The following is a 16,613-nucleotide window of genomic DNA, read 5'->3' on the forward strand; positions in this document are numbered from 1 at the left end:
TACTCCAAATAAATATCAGTGACAATTATTTACATTTTCAATACAGAATTTGACATATCTAGTTCCAATAAATCTTTACTAAATATGTATGCAGAGAATAACATTTCTGTCCTAATTAAGGTAAAGGACAAAGTGACAAATATTATCAAACAATATTATGTATTACATGGATAGCACTTAAAGTCTGATTTTTGGGGATCCTTGGGTGGCTCAGTGGTTTAGCAGTGCCTTTGGCCCAGGGCGTGGTCCTGGAATCCCGGGATCTAGTTCCGCATGGGGCTCCCTGCATGGAGCCTGCCTCTCTCTCTCTGCCTGTGTCTCTGCCTCTCTCTCTCTGTATCTCTCATGAATAAATAAATAAAGTCTTAAAAAAAAAAAAAGTCTGATTCTTGTTATCTTACTGGAAAGTAAAACACAATCTAAAATACATCACTGCATAGTGATGCTTAAACAGCTTTAAAAAAGGATTCCTATTCTGAATTACCTTACAACTACTCAGTAAAATCTAGTATTTATTTTTAAATATTAGGACATGAGTGTATTCATGGTAATGTGCCTAAGGATGCAGAATTATAATTTATCTTACAACAGACTAAGAAAAACTTTGTAAAAACAGTTTGACTTCATCAAATAAGATGTTTAATACACTTTGAAAAATACACATACACATGTTTTTATATATATTTTGCCTTATGAAATTATATTCAATACATATTTGCAAGAGCAGAGAAACAGTGTACTTTTCCAAAAATTAAAAAGATTAATTCTGAAAAGATGATACTTCAGAAGAGTTATTTCAAACCAGAATATGCCACCTCTGCCAAAGAAATATTCATATTAAGCCAAATTCATTTTATTTCCCCATGAATGCATATGGAACTATTCTTTGAAAAACCTAGGGAAATAATGAAAATTCTTTGACACTGAGGATGCAATATAAAAAACAGTAGAAAGAAAAATTAAGACAAAATACTTAATATTTAACTTGCATTTTTGCAACTTAAATATATGTATTTTAGATTATTCTTATTTTTTTTAAATTTTTATTTATCTATGATAGTCATCAGAGAGAGAGAGAGAGGCAGAGACATAGGCAGAGGGAGAAGCAGGCTCCATGCACCGGGAGCCCGACGTGGGATTCGATCCCGGGTCTCCAGGATCGCACCCTGGGCCAAAGGCAGGCGCCAAACCGCTGCGCCACCCAGGGATCCCCTAGATTATTCTTATTTATAGGGTTTTGCCTGCAGGAATCTACTCAAGTACCTCAGAGTATAAAAACTGATAAACTAGCTAGTTAGCATGATGACAACAACACAGCTATTTAGATCCCAAAGTGTGTGTTTAAAAAATTAAGCCCTTTATAGTGAAACTAGAGGAGTAATATTATTATTTTTCTGGATGGGTTGCTTAATTAAAATTTTCAGCCCATCTATCTTTTATGAATTACTTTATTATGTTTTTTTAGTACAATTGCCATTATCAAGGCATGACGGTATAGGCCTGATACCAAAGCAAGTTATAATTTCATCAGCATCCATGTCTAGAAATTAAAATTTACTAAGAAAAAAACATGCATAAATTTGTCTGATTATAAACAAATGACATAAAAAAGGTAATGTTATCTATGAGTCTCATTCACAAGTATTACTTGCAAATGTATGTTTTTTCCTAATTGCAAAAAATCCTGGTAAGAGGGGAAGAAAGGTTAAAGCTATTGCAGAATAGAGTTGTATAAAAAGAATTTTAGACAGTAACCTGAAGTTGCATTAGGTTTAGTGTACTGCAAAATTAGTTCTAGGGTTTGACATATGATATAAATTTATCTCATATTGAGACGGTGGGGACTCAGTATTGCTTGCTGCATGCTATTGTAAGAGGCTTTTAGTATTATTTTGGCCTTATGAAATTTGTTCTTACCTTCCCACTGAGTTTGAGAGAAATAGCTGGAATGATCCTGATTGAAGGCAAAGCACCCCACATTTGCCAGGTTCCTGCTGAAGTTTTAAAGTTTCCTGTGATAAAGTGAGATGCTTCCTGGTATTTGTCAATTACACTTTGAAAAGCTTTTGGTTCTGACCTGTAGGTTGTAAATTTACTATCGATAGGCCAGAAGAGGAATGTTTTAAAACTAGAAGTAGTGTTTAAAGATTTAGTTGGGGCTGAAAAGAGCCTTAAAACCCTTACATTGTCAGCAAAAGAGTCGAAGAAACCATAACAGCAGGTACATGGATTGAAAAGAAGATTATATCTCCAGTAATTACTGAACTCTGTTGCCACCTGTTCATGAGGCATTTCCCAGCTCCCCATGTCAAAATGAATTGCTTCCTCTCTGCTTCAATAGCACTTTGGGCATTCTCAATACCTCTCTTATTTGTGTTATACTTAGTTGCATACACTTCTTTTCCAAAAGATTACAAGTTTCTTGACCATTGATAACTTTTTATTCATCTCTGTAACTCTTGCATATAGATTAATGCCTAGATTAATGCCTGTCACTTAATTGATAATGGTGAAAGCTGTCTGGCCTAAAGTGGATTCCAGAAGGTACTATGGACAGGATAAAAGGAATAAAAGAAGAAACTGAAGTTAAAAACTAACAATACATAAATCATACATTGTGATATAGTTAAGGAAGTCAGATACAAGAGAATCAGTATCCCCACAAAAGTAGAGATGGTAGTTTTCTAATATTATAAAATATGAATGTATACAATCTAATTTTTTGGATCATTTTTGAAGAGCATCTCCACTGTGGTTTCTATTACTTAACTGAACATGAAAACTTTTTAAAAATGTTCAGTTAAGTAATAGAAACCACAGTGGAGATGCTCTTCAAAAATGATCCAAAAAATTAGAAATAAAACAGCAATTAAGCAAAGGAAATTAGACACTAATGGATAGGATAAGTAGCAAATTAAACACAGGGAAAAAGAGGAAAATCAGAATCTTATCTTCAGGTAATTATGGACTAGCAAATTCAAATAAAATATGTTACTGAGAATAACTAGGAAAAAATTATAAATATATGTATTTTTAAAATTCTGCTTGCAAATATTACTTAAGTAAGGTTATGGAGACAACCCAATGGAAAAAAGTTTTACCTTAACTTTGGGGGATATTTTTTCCCTTGGGCTGATGACCCCATCTGAGAGTTGCAGAAAATTAACAGTTTTAACAGCCCTTTGCCTTAGTGGTTTAACAAATGGAGTTAGAGTATGCCAAGAAGCTGAAAAGGAAGATAGATTCTGGTAAAATAAATAAATAAATAAATAAATAAATCAAAAACAACAACAACAAAACAAAACAAAAAAAACATTGGTTTTAAGTTGGCAGTTCAAGAGGAAGGAAAATATGAATTGGAAATAGATCTTTGACATTTCAGGAACTCAAATCTGTCTTTATTATCACAAACACTGAAACTGGATGCAGATGATCCATCAGAATTATTAATGCTTCCAATCTTGCTCCTGCCGTGAACTAAAAGCAACAATATACTGCCCCTGGAGAAAGTAGATATTACTTTAGTCATCAATTAATACATAAAAGGATTCATTAAAAAAAAATCTCTAGAACACAATAAAAATAATGAAGCCTCAAGGCTACAAGGAAGTTAGCCATAAACTCCAAATAACCAGTAAAACCAGTAACTATTATGAATATTGATCTTAATACTTCGTTTACAAGAGGAAAGACTGTCATACAGGGTTAAATTTTAGCAACAGCTTTTAAGAAGAAATATAAAAACAGAATAAACTTAGAAGAACAGGGTGGGGGGGAAAGATCCATGGTATACCAAGGATCATTAGGGAAAAACTAATCGAGGGAAGCTAGTATATGTTTATTAACATCAATTGAAATAAGTCATAAGGCAAAAGCATTAGACACCAGATAATAAAATGTTTAAATTTATTAAAAAGATAGAATTTTTTTTAACTTGTGTTCAATGAATAACATGGCTGCAAGTAAAAAGCAAAAACTGACAAATAAATAAAAATAAAAAATAAAAATAAATCTGTAATCATAGAAAAGCAAACAAATTATTGAGAATATTGAAGATATTGATCAAAGTAATCAAATCTTGCCATAATTGATATCACAAACCCAAACTCTAAAATACACATTCATGTCAAGATCACAGTCAATGTTTAAAAACATTAGGTTTGTCAGGATATAAATCAATAAATCCTAACAAATGTCAGGAGACTCAATTTATATAGGACATGCTCTCTGTCATCAATGGAAAACTAGAAATCATGAACAAAAAAATAACTGAAAAATACCCATATGTTTGGAAATAAACTTATAAACCTATGGGTCAAAGAAAAATATCACAGAGGAAATTAGAAAATAGTGGAACAGAATGACATTTGAAATACTGTATATCAATAATAACAGATGGTGGCAGTAGTTATACAAGAGGGTATTACGTAGTAGAAAAAAATAGAATAGATAATCCAGAAGATAGACCAGGTATACACTGGTACTTGGGTTATAACAAAAGTGCCATTGCAAAGTGTTAAGGAAAGAGCCATCTTCTCAATAGCCAGTACTTAGATAAATTGGACATTCACAGGCAACTAATGAGGCTTTCTCACCCTGCCTCATGTCTACACACAATGGACACTTAAAAGTAGACTTCAGAATGAAATATTAAGGAAAAAGCTAAGATGTCTTAAAATGATAAAGGATAATATTTTTTAAAACTTGTTATAGAAAAAGATCTCTTAAAGCATAGACATCATTAAACCTAAATAAAAAGTTGGAATATGTTAAATATCTTTATCAATAACACTCAATATGTGAATGTGAAAGACAAACCACAGACTGAAATTATTTGCAACATATACAAAGGACTTTTATTCAGTATTAAAAATACCTCCTAATTCATAGAAGATATTTAACTCATTAAAAAATTGGCAAAAAAATCTGAATTGATTTTCAACACTCAAAATTAACTGCTAAAAGGGAACATAGAGAATGTGTATGCTAATCCTAGGAAATATCTGAATCATTCCGGATTCAATCAGAGAAGTGGAACCATAGAGTCATATGGACAAAGGATTTATTATTGCAAATAAATCTTCCTCAATAGTGGGAACTGGTTCAACAGTCCCTGTAAGGTTTTTGATTGTACTGTGGGGGCTGGATGTCAGGGGGCTTGTAGTCAGGAAGGACAGGTGGGGGTGAACTGCAGCAAAGCAAAGCAAAGAATGGAAACAGCAAAGAAGTTATGAAGACTAAATGGATTCATGAGGACAGACTGAAGCACAGACTAACAAGTTGGAGCTCTATGCTGCCACTAACCCAGCCATCTGTCTCAGTGATAGGTGTGCCCCACAGCCCGAGCTGGTGGCCTTTACCCCAGAGCCCACAGGCTCTGGGGCCTAGAATTCAGAAACACTGAAGCTGAGGATGATGAGTGTGGCAGCAATGCCTGGCACTGCACTGAAATAGCTACTGCTTATCTTCTTCCTCTGAATTTTACACACATTTAATTGCCTTCTATTCATTCCACAGAGACGGGAGATGGCCAAACATGTGACACTCAATACTGGACAGATGAGAATAACAGTAGTTTTATGAGTCCCACGTACCCATAGTCCAGAGGAGGAGGACACTGCACCATGCAGGGTGCCATAGGGTTGCATTTGGAAACAGAATAACCAGGGACTATGGAGGCGGGTTTTGGAGAGTCAAAATGGTAAGGTGCTCCCTAGTTCCCACAGGAGGATGGGATTGGCTTATGTGAGTAATTTCCCAGGCTGACAGGGAACTGAAACCCACTACTCAAGGATAAGACCTTGCAGTCCAGCCATGGTATACAAGGATCATCCAGTTAAAATATTTAACGTGACCCAGTGAGAATTACGACAGGGACTTCAAGGATTGAAATTTATTATATAAAAGTTAATGAATGAAGGGGTGATTTTCTCCCTGTTTTTCCATTTAACAGCTCACTTTGGCCTGCTCTTAAACACAAGAAGACAGAATGGCACTTCACAGATTACCACACCCTTATTGTGTGATCTCATCCAGTAAGACTTCCATTATCTAATATCCAGAACTAATAAAATTACTGATTTAATTCAATCACCAAATATTTTGCTTTCTATAGATTTGGCTAGTATGTTATATTCCGTGCCCCTTTCAGTGGTCCCTCAGCTTTAACTTGCCTTCTCTTCTGAAGGGGAACAATATGTCTTTTCCAGGCAACCTAAGCAGACTTTCACTGCATAGAATCTTTGCATCCCAGATCTTAACTGCATCTATCTGCCTCCAGCATCACAAGAAGGACATTACGCATTGGAAAGCCATAATATAAGACCTCACCAGGGGTACCTGAGTGGCTCAGTGGTTGAACACCTGCCTTTGGCTCAGGTTATGATCCCAGGGTTCTGAGATTGAGTTCTGCATCAGGCTCTCCACGAGGAGCCTGCTTCTCCCTCTGCCTATGGTCTCTGCCTCTCTCTGTGTGTCTCTTATGAACAAATAAATAAAATCTTAAAAAGAAAGAAAAAGAAAAAGACCTCACCAGGACACTCCTTATCTTGTTGGAGTTCCAGATAGTGACCAAGACACACATTTCACTTCTTGGAATGCACAATGCTGGGCCCTTGAAAAAGGCAAATTAATGGAACTTCCATCTTTCCCATAGGCCTCAGGCAGCTGGTTTAATTCACAGGCATATATGTGTTCATTAGAGAACTCCTATTTAAGTTACAAAGTGGGAACTGGACAACTGTTGAGTGTCACTGTTACAATGAGTATAGTTAATCTAAATTCATGCCTCTGGGTATACATACTTCCCACACCATTGGCTCACAGGTCCCTCAGTTGCCTTTACTGGCCACAAAACCCCTTTAAAATTCATTTCAATGACAACATCACCATGTGCACTTACCCTTCTGAAGTAGTGTCTAGCCTGCTTTCTAAGGAAGAACTTCTCCTACTCCCTAAAGTCTCAGTTGTCACCAATATTTAAATTGATAGCATGGCATCAAGAAAGCAATGGGAATGTAAGGACTAAAATTAAAGGACAGTAATGTATGATACCTTGACATTCAGTGGGACTGAAGAGTCTCAAATGGCCTTAATCTAATTTCTCCTCTCCAGTTTTCTCCAATGGGTGAGGTTCTTTAGTCAAACAATGCTCTTTATAAAGAGACCAGACACAGTTCCTTCTTGTTCCAAAGCAGTACATTCAGAATTAAACCACAGGATTATTCAAACAAGTCAATCATATCCTGTCATGGGAACTAGGGGACACTTTACCTTCTTAATATTACAAAATCATGCCCTTAATTTTTTTTACTATGTTCCCCAAATGCAACCCTGTATATCCCTGCACAGAGTCATGTCCTCTTTCCCCAAGCTGTGAGTTACATGACTAATAAACTGCTCTGTATCTCATCTGTTCAGTGTCAGGTGTCCTGTGCTTGTCTATCCCTTTAACTCTAAGGTGTAAATCTTTTCTTCATCAATGGGAAGAAGACAGCATGATTAAAACAGGGAAGGAAAAGAAAAGGTTAGGAAATATGTTAGGATCATAGACAAAGGCTCTAGAATTTAAAAGATATAGACATTTTTCTGTCCCCAGTGAATCAAGAACATGTACTACCTATATTTGTTCTCAGATCCTTAGATCCTATATAGATCCTAGAGCAAACTTTGGTTCTATTACTCAGAAAATAAGTATTGTTTCCTAAATACTGGTTGATTGCTTTACTGATCTTTCAAGATTTATTATTGAATCATTTTTATGATAGATTTCCATTCTTTTGAGAGTTAAAACTGTGCATTGAGTTTTTTTTAATAGTGTTTAAAACATAGTATATGTATTCCAAGAAGAAAGTTTGCTCAGGACACAACATGTAAAATAAAATCCAGAGCTTTCATAAGCCTTAGTACCATTCTTAAAGCATCTCTCATCAGGATTTTACTAGGGATGTCAACAAGTCCTATTATTAATGTTAAAAGAAATCTAGTTTAGAACACATTGATCTTATTATGGAACAGTTAAAATGCTTAGACATTAAAAACCTACTTTCTAAACTAGTAATTCATATTTAGGATTTATACTTAAATATATCAGTATACGCATGTATGTACGTATTGAATTCTCTACAGGCACATAGCAAAGAAATACAACTCAAAATATTGTGCTTTTTTCCTCATGCACATTTTCACTTGTGATTTTACTTTAATGATGGGACTAGGCTTTCTTACAGCCCCCAGAGAAATTTTTTCTAAAGGGAAATTGAAGTAGATGTGTTATAATTGAAGAAAAACTTTATTTACAGAGGTTCCTTAATATAACATCCTCTGTCTTGTCAAAAATATAAACATGAACAGATATCCCTTTTTGTTTGGCTCTTCTAAACCCTCTAAAGTTGTCCAAGTCAACTACCTTCTGAGGTAAAATGGTAGTGATAACTCTTTATAAGATAAATTTATAAAGATAAATAATAAATAAATGGACAAATGAATGAACAAATTAGTTGCTGAAAATGGTAAATAACAATTTGCTTGCTTGTTTTGCTTTTAAAAAAATCATTACAAACTCCGAACTTGTACAGCACAGGGATTTGGTTATAATAAAGACTATAATGAGGAGTATATCCCTGTTTATTTTTGTTCTATTAAATGTTGCCTTTGAGGTTTGAGTGGAGATCTTATAACATGATAGTAATTAACAGTTCAAAAGCATCAAATGATAATGATGTTTCAATAAAACCTCAGAAGCCTGGAGCACTAAATGATAAATTCTAAATAACATGACATATCCTTCCAACAGGTCATGTCTTTAAAACATATATTATCATTATTCTTGATCAGTAAAAATAAACAATGTTCAGGGGAAATTTATCAAACGAATGCCTTTTTGTTATATAGTATAAGAATTCTAATATGTTGTAAAATTGTTTTACTGAACATGAGGAAAGAGTAATGAATGGGCCAATGAACATATCTAAACTTAATTAGATAAATGTATCACTTTGATCTTAGACAAAACATTAGTATTTGAGGTTCTCCATCTAGACCAGGAGTGAGCAACTATAATGGGCCAAATCTATCCCACCTTCTTATAAATAAAGATATAGTGAAGCATAGCCAAGTCCATTCATTGGCATATTGTCCATGGCAGCCTTTGCATTATAAAGCAGAATTCAATAGTCATGACAGAGACCAGATGGCTTGCAAAGCCAAATATTTTATTCTTGGGAACTATCTAGAGAAAGTTTGCTGACACCTCATCTAGCCCATTGAGTTAGATCAAATATCTTTGGTAAGTATTATTTGAATATCTTCTATCTATTATTTTGTTTACATAGTTTGATATGACATTTGTGAATCACTGTCCCTATTATCTATATCCTATTGACATTATAGTCAAGGGGATGCCAGAGGGACTGTGGACTGACATGGACACATGGTGCATTTTACTAAATCACAGTATAAATTACAGTGTTCCAAAAGTATATCAATTAACAATCTTAGGTAAATTTTAATGGGGTGTTGTCAAAATAAGGGAAAATAGAGATCAATTGATCTTATTAATTTATTTCATGTGGTATTGAATAGCATCTCTTTTCTTTATATCTCCAGATCAATTCAGTACCCTATGTAAGCATAAATTAATTTTTTTCATAATTGATATTGATGAAAAAGAAGTATATTAAAACAGGTTAAAAAAAATAAAACAGGTTTGGAATGGGAATTGCAAAAACACCAGGACCTTGAAACTATACTACTACAATATGGCTAAATGGACAGAGAAGGCAATCAGAGGTTCTTGATGGACTATAGAATTTTCTCAGACCCAAGTTTGAAGCAATGTATGTCCTGAAAAAACGATGGAGGAACTTGCTGGCATATGTCTGACACATGTAAGAGTGTAGACCTCTGTTTAGCCAGGTTACAAATGGTAATAAAGCATCATTCTGACATATCTTTTTTAATGTAAACTCTTGTAATAAGGGAAGAAAACATTTTCAATTGTCAAGTTGTATGCAATCAACTGCATATTGTCATTCACTTTAATTCCTGCGGTATGATAGGTACTAATTCTACAACCATCAATTCCCATTATATTATTATTATAATTAATCTTGCAGCCAGCAAGATAATGGGATGCATTGTTCCAGGAAGAGAATATATTATAACGGAGTCAGCGTAATTAACTAATAAATATTTAAAATGCATTTTTAAAGAGAATTTTGTTAACTGTGTGGTTATGTAAGTTTTTGAAAAGTGTGTAAAAAGAATTTAAAGCTCATCTAATTAATAGGCCATAATTCAGATAGCAAGAATAAAGAGTCGATCAGGAAAACATAGAAACTAAGCCATGAAAATAGGAAGGCACAGTTCTGACACAGTTTCAAACACAAGAAGTGGGAGGAAACAGAATGGAGTTAGTAGCATTATGCAGGGGATTAAAAATGCCTGAGAGCACATAAGGATGTTTTATAATGGTAAATAAAATGTGTCCATAAGCAGAAGAGCCCAAGACCCTCTTAAGCACTGTGTGTTATCTTCTTCTGCTCACATAGTGGTGAAAAGCAGTGGTAAATGACATCTCTCCTTTCTGTAAAAATCCCTCCATGGAATGAAACAACAGAACACAACCTAGGGAGCTGGTGAATTTCATTTTCCGGTGGCACCCCCAGTGTCAACTTGAGTGGAGATAGCTCCTGAATTAGTCGCCCCCCAACTTCTCATTCTTGTGCCAACAAAGAGGATTAAATAACAAGTGAGGAACAGTAATACCTGAATGTTTACATACATCATGGATTAGTTCCCCCTTTGAAAGATTTTTGACTGCTTAAAGAAAAGATATTCTACCTTAAAGTTTTAAAAATATGCTACAGGTGTATACAGGTGTTTTAAAGAATATTCAGCCAGTTCCAAAGTCATTTCCAAAGGAGGTTCCAGAAAGGTAATTCAAACAAGAACAATAGAATGGGTAAACATTGTATAGTTCATCTAACGAGGATATTCTGAAGATAAACACCTACTGAGATGCATACGCCTGGCATGTTTGCTACAAAATCAGTCTCATTAGCAGATATATATGAATATATTTTCACACCTCATATACTTCCGAATCCAAATCATAAGACTATCTGCTTCAATTAATGAAAGGAAGATTACAAAGGGAAAGAGGAGCACCTAGAGAATTATACTAGAACAACAAAGCTATTAGTAACACTCAACACAGAAGCACTGGAGTGTTTTAAGTAAAAAACACTGTTTACTTTTCTAGTCCATGTTCTGAAGACAAAATGAAACCTTTAAGTACATTTGCATATATTAATACCAGAAGGAGTTTGAGGAAAAATGAAAACCAATATCTCCTCTAATATTTAGTCATCTTCTGCTTTGGTTGTCTCTCCAGTGATTTTTAAAAAGCACGTGTTAATTGTGCTAGGAAAACTATTTGTAAAGAAAATGAATAGCTTTTGGCCGATGACCTATTCTCTGAAATGAGATCATCTGACCCCATCTCAGTTAATTATACTGTTTGACATGCTGACTCATAGAAGTCCCCCCATCTTTTTAAAAGATACCTTGAGTATGTTTCTATCTGCTGAAGCTTATATCTGGTTCACTTCTTCTTTCTAGACTAGATATTAAGACTATCAACACTTTATTTTTCCCCAGACTCCAATTCACTGATATGCACAGTGCTCCAAAAAACATGCTTCATTTACCAGGAGAAAGAACCCTGCAGTGTATCTCAAGCCTAAAGGAATTGATATACAGCACTTCATTTGGAGGCCCAGTTAATGGAAATGATTCTGGGGCACACTGGTTTCTTATAGGTATTCACTGCTGAAGAAAGCAGTTTAAGTCTCAATAGTACATCCAAAAGAAAACCAAAGCCACTTCAAGTGGTAAAATAAGAACTAAAAGGCTGATCAAAAGTACTTTTAAAAAATTACATATACACATAGATGTATGTGTATAGTTGGGGAAAAACACTAACTTAGCAAAAGCTCATTGATTTCTCTCTTTGAAAATTATATAGACTTCTAGTCACTCATTACGCCGCTGACAAGTTATGTATCCTATCAGAGGTCAGAATTAAAACTGGAGAAACTAAGGCAGAAGAGGATTTAATTTTAATCCCAGTAATTTTTCAAAAATATATATTGTTCAGACTGGAGTCCACAGATGACTCTGGCTATGTACTTGAGGTGTTAATTATTAGATAAGTGACACAAGGTACAGAGAGTAATCATTGCAGCTTTTACTGAAAAAACATTTTGCTTCTGGTATGTGACTTTCTTGAGCAAGATTTTCAAAAACATATACCTGATATTGTTATAACTTCACCGTGGAATCTCTCACCTAGCATCTGAGATATTATGCCCACACGTGTCTTCAATTGATCCTGCAGCCTTGAATTCAGAGAAAGGGTGATGAGAAAATGGAAGATAGAGAGCCAACACAACTACCCTTTTAAATTCATCCTCTCTCCTGAATGCAGGTAAACAGGAATACTTCTAGCAAATGAGCAGCTTTTGGCAGACTAGAACCACATACCCTAAGGGACCATTGCAGTATGATACCAAAGCTAGATGATTACATTCTTGCCTCTTAAAGATGCAGAAAAACAAGTTTTCAGCTCCATGTTGATTTTCCAGGAATAATTGAGTCATACTTTATCCATCCCCTAAATAACTGAATTAGCCAAGTAATCAAGGCTATTTTCTTAACCACATTCTAAACAGAGAACTATTTTAAATATCCAAACTAAAATTGTTTAAATAGAATTTACAATCTATTACCTCACCTGCCAGTTCTTTTTCCTGTGACCCCTATTTCTTAACTTTCTAAGTGTGCGATATAGTATTATCATCTATAGCTTTTGTATAGATCTCTAGAACCTACTCATCTCGTGTAACTGAAATGTTATGCTCTGAACAGCAACTCCCTGTTTTCCTCTCCCCACCCAGCCAGCCCTTGACAACTACCATCTATTTTCTGTCTCTATGAGTTTGAGAATTTTAGTGGCTCATTTAGGTAGAAGCCACAGTATGGCTTCTAGATTTTTGGTATTGTGAATAATACCACAATGAACGTGGGGCAGAAGACTTGAATAGACATTTCTTTAAAAGCAACATGAAGAAAGTCATAGAAATCAAAAAGTATAAAACATGCTATTTGCAGATTGCATAGTTATATACATAGAAAATCCTTGGGAATTTAAAAAATACTTATAAGAACTTAGTTTGCAGATACAAAGTTACATACAGAAATCCATATATCTATACAAATTAGAAAATAAGAAAAATAATTCAATTTTTAATAGTATCAGAAACCATTGAGTTCTTAGAAATAAAAATATTAAAAGATGTACAATATCTGTGTTGAGAGCTATAGAACATAGATAAAAGAAATTAAAAGGTGCCTAAAGAAATTAATTGATTAGAACAATACCAAGTCTTCTAATCAACGTTCATGGTATGTAACGGGGTTGCCAAACTAGAGCCCATGGGTTGAGTCTGGCCTGCAGCCTGTTCTTGTAAACAGGTTTCATGGAGTACAGACACTCTCATTCATGTACATATTGTCTATGACCACTTCATGCTACAAACGCAGAGCTGAGTATGCGACAGACTCATGTGGCCTGCTAAGCCTGGAGTACATACTACCTCATCTCCTGTAGAAAAAGTTTACTTACTCTGTAGATTAGACTATAATTGGTTTCTGTATATTAACTTGTGTCCTGACTGGGCTAAATCTACTTTTTCATTCTAGTAGTTATTCCACAGACTCCCTGGGGAAGTGCTGGCCAAAGGAAGAAAGTTATCAGACAACAAAGTAGCTGCTATACCTGCTGAACCTATTTCAGGAATTGTCAAGAGAATGTAGATGGAACTACATTTTTGGGTATGTTCAACAAAGGGGAGTAGAAGGTAAAGTTTTAGAGTGGAAAAATGTATCACCATGGGGACAGTCTCTGATGACAGGTAGTTAAGTTTATGATAAAGAGCCCAAGAGATGGCACCAGTGTGCTGCTAGGTAAGCTATTATGCTCTTGGTATCAGTATGTGCACCGGGTTCGGGTTCCCTCTGCCCCCAAGGCCCACCCTGATGATGCTGACAGGTCCAGAAGGATGCTGCTCTTGCAGAAATTTTGCACTGCAGCTGCAGGACATGAAGTTTGGGGAAAGTGCTGTTGTATAGCAAACAATAAGCAAGTTTTCTCTTAGTCCCAGAGGGAAAATGATCTCTTTCCTCTTTTTGTTTTTTCCTCTATTGCTACAAACACAATGATGATGAAAGAAAAGAGTAGAGCCCTGTATAATTGTCAAGGGCACGCAGAGGCACTAAAGGCCATAATAAATGCCCTAGAGTGGCTTCAACACCGAAATTTATCTTCTCAAGAGTTGCAGAGGCTCGAAGTCTGAGATCAAGGTGCAACCATGGTTGGGTTTGGTGAGGTCTTTTTTCTTGAATTGGAGAGAACAGTCTTTTTACCATGTTTTCCATATGGCAGGTGGGTCAGGATAAAGTTGGGGAGGGGGAGAGGACTAGTGGAAGAGAAGGAGAGGCACAGAGATAGAGACAAAGAGAATGATATCTCTAGTGTCTCTTCTTATAAAGGCATCAATCCTCTTACGGGGACCTCATTTCTCAGGACTTCATCTAAAGCACTTCCCAAGGCCCCATCTTTGAATACCATCACACTAGGGATCAGGTCTAAAACATATACATTTTGAAAGGACACAATTCAGTTCATACCAAGGCCTATGATGGATTGCCTATCTCAACTTTGAGAGATTAAATAACGTAATAAATGAAAAATATTCGTTGGACTTAGTGACTATGAGGCTGGTAGTAAACTTAAAGTTTCAATGGTATGTTCTGAGCAGAGATTAGATTAGAAGGGAATAAGGTGTGAATAGGAAATTGAGAAAGTAGGGTCAAAATATAAGCTTAGAAAATAACTTTAAATCCAATGATCTCATAGTATTAATGTGCTTATGGTGTGAACTGCAATCAATTTCAAAGTTAGGGTGACTCTAACTTTGAGTCACTGTCATAATTCTGAAGGCTCTGAGGTGGATATTATTTACACAAAATGAAGAATTCTGCACGTTGCAGCACAGCTCAAGACTTACAAGAAAATCTTTGCCCCTTGTTGTTGCTTTTGTTTGCTGTTTGATAAACATATAATCCTTTTCTAATGACTACTTGCTAATTAAGCCCACTTAAGCTAGAAAACTACCACTTATTGAATGTCTCCTATATCCTATGCTCAACATTTTTACCCTCTTTTAATCCTCATAGCAATCCTGTGACATGGATTTTTTTAATTACCATTTTATGCCCCATTAAAATGTGGTAGTGTCTGACTTTAAAGCCCATTCTCCCAATCCCTAGCCTAATGTTCTCCTACAACACAGGGTTTTGAGAGAATAGGCCCTGGCTTAGTATTTTCACTGAACATGAAGAAAACTGACTAAGGATTCAAAGAAGGAAGAGGTGGAGGAAAAGGGAGCTCTGAGATCAATGGAATGGCATTTTCAAATGCCTGTCACTATGATCATTGAAAAAAAGAGGAAAACTCATAGGTTATCTTTTTATTTTTTGTAATAAATAAAAATGTGTGGGACGCCTAGGTGGCTCAGCAGTTCAGCATCTGCCTTCAGCTCAGAGTGTGATCCTGCAGTCCCAGGATGGAGTCCCACATCAGGCTCCCTGTAGGTAGCCTGCTTCTCCCTCTCTCTGCCTCTCTATCTCTAGGTCTCTCATGAATAAATAAATAAAATCTTAAAAAAAAAATGCGTAGCTTTAGAATTAGCAAGAGACTTTGTAGAAGTAAATTAGAGACTCCAGCCCAAATGTGTTACAAATACACTTTAATATTGAAAGTATTGTTAACTGATGAGCCTGAAAATATATGTGGCGATTATTAATCATTATGGAAAGGTCTGAATGTGAAATACTTGGTCCTCAATTTTAATGAAATCAGCTAAGTTGATTAGTAAATCCATTAACAGAAAATATTTTTCCTGTAAGATACGGGAAACATTATAGTTTGTAACAGTAGTGAAGCTTATAATGGCAGCAATTCTGTCAATATCACTTCTAGGATGTCTATCAGGAGATGTATGTGAAAGGATTAACTTCTTTCCCATACATTGTACTTCTCTCAGTGTTTCTCTCACATATTGAGAGATAACATAACTTCTCATGTATTGAAATGGTTAATATTTGTCCTACCAGGAAATAGAAGATATAGCAATGTACAGCAATTACTTTGGACTCACATCCAGCGGTGTTCAAATTCCAGACCGCCCACTTACAAGGTGACATTTGAAAAATTACTTAACCCCTCAAAAAATGTTAGTTTCTTCATCTATGGTCTGTGTATAATAAATGCTAGCATATTTCATACGATAATGAAGTTATTGTCATTAGCATGTTGTAAGCTCAATAAATGATCTCTATTTTTTTATCATTATTAGGAGTTATTCAAGTATTTTCTTATAATATAGATCAGGAGGCTCAGAGGCTCATTTGAAATCACTCTTGAGACCATTCTTGCCTCCTCCTGAGTGATAGATTGAAAAAACAAATTCCCTCAAATAAAGAAAATA

The sequence above is a fragment of the Vulpes vulpes genome, chromosome 3 (assembly GCF_048418805.1).
Source record: "Vulpes vulpes isolate BD-2025 chromosome 3, VulVul3, whole genome shotgun sequence".
Classification (NCBI taxonomy): Eukaryota; Metazoa; Chordata; class Mammalia; order Carnivora; family Canidae; genus Vulpes; species Vulpes vulpes.